Below are 1030 nucleotides of genomic sequence, written 5' to 3'. Positions count from 1 at the left end.
AGAGTTTGCCAGTGGATAAACACTATAAGAATAGTTTGTGAGTGATTTTCCGCAAGAGAAAATAGATGCACAGCTTAAGACTCCTTAAGAGACTGAAGACTGAATTCAGATGAACTGTTATCCAAAAGATTTGGCTGTAAATCCAGGCATGCAAGTAACTTTGCAGCTGCGTTACTGGATAAAGTTCTAGAAGGTGTCTTCTAATGTGTCTGTATAGACCCAGCTAATTAACTATATATTTAATTTGGGAAGACATTAAGGAATTGGCTAGTTCTTAATTGACTCACTTAAGAACGTTCTCATTCTTTTCCAGAAAAAGCTAAATGAATGGGCCAGGCAGAACACAAGTTTTAGGAATCTGTGTTTAAGCACTTGGGTAAGGTGTCTGTGGCAGCTGTGCTCTTACTTGGAGAAAATATGCTTTTGGATGTCAGTAGAAACTGGTTGGAACTGAGATGAGAGCCTTAAGTCTCTGGTGAAATCTATATTTTAATGTCCCAAAATCTCCTCTCTCTCCAGCATCTGAAGAGCATATCATTTTACAGGCTTGTGTTCTGGCAGGATGGAATAAACTGCAACCTTTATTCTGACAAGCCTTTCCATCCACTCCAACAAAACTCCCATATTTACTCAATTAGCAGCGGTGTGGAGCCGGCAGTGCTGTTTCAGCCCTGTAGCGGTAGTGGCAGGGATCTGCTGCTGCTGCTCTGGGGCCAGGCTAAAATAGCAGCACCACCTCCACACTGCTGGCATGGGGCAGGCTGGAGCAGGGACAGAAGCTGGTTCAGAGCAAAGATTAGGGTGGAGGGCTGAGGGGCAGGCAGGGGGAGGGAGACTTCAGGAGGGGGAGAGATGGGAGGAAGCGGGGCAGGGACCTGAGGCTGTGGGTGACAGAAGTGGTGGGGAGGGGGGAACAGGGAAAGCGGGAATTGGGGTAACCTGAGGCTGTGGCATAGGGGCTGGTAGGGGGTGGGCAGGCAAGCAGCAGAGGATAGGCTGCCTGTGTCCCTCACTGTCTGCCCCCTATCAC

General features: G+C 48.0%; 1 long non-coding RNA gene across 1 annotated transcript in view; it reads right to left on the bottom strand.

Moving 5' to 3' along the window:
* Nucleotides 1-177: 177 nt before the first annotated feature.
* LOC109293489 overlaps nt 178-1030 on the bottom strand; it is a 6718-nt gene continuing 5865 nt past the window's right edge. The window contains exon 2 of the long non-coding RNA XR_002096327.1: nt 178-875. This is a non-coding gene — a long non-coding RNA (uncharacterized LOC109293489). The remainder of the gene's footprint in view (nt 876-1030) is intronic.

The sequence above is a fragment of the Gavialis gangeticus genome, unplaced genomic scaffold (assembly GCF_001723915.1).
Source record: "Gavialis gangeticus isolate Ggan-Ray unplaced genomic scaffold, GavGan_comp1, whole genome shotgun sequence".
NCBI classification, from domain to species: domain Eukaryota; kingdom Metazoa; phylum Chordata; order Crocodylia; family Gavialidae; genus Gavialis; species Gavialis gangeticus.
The sequence above is the reverse complement of the archived record's forward strand: the minus strand, read 5'-3'. Positions and strand labels throughout refer to the sequence as shown.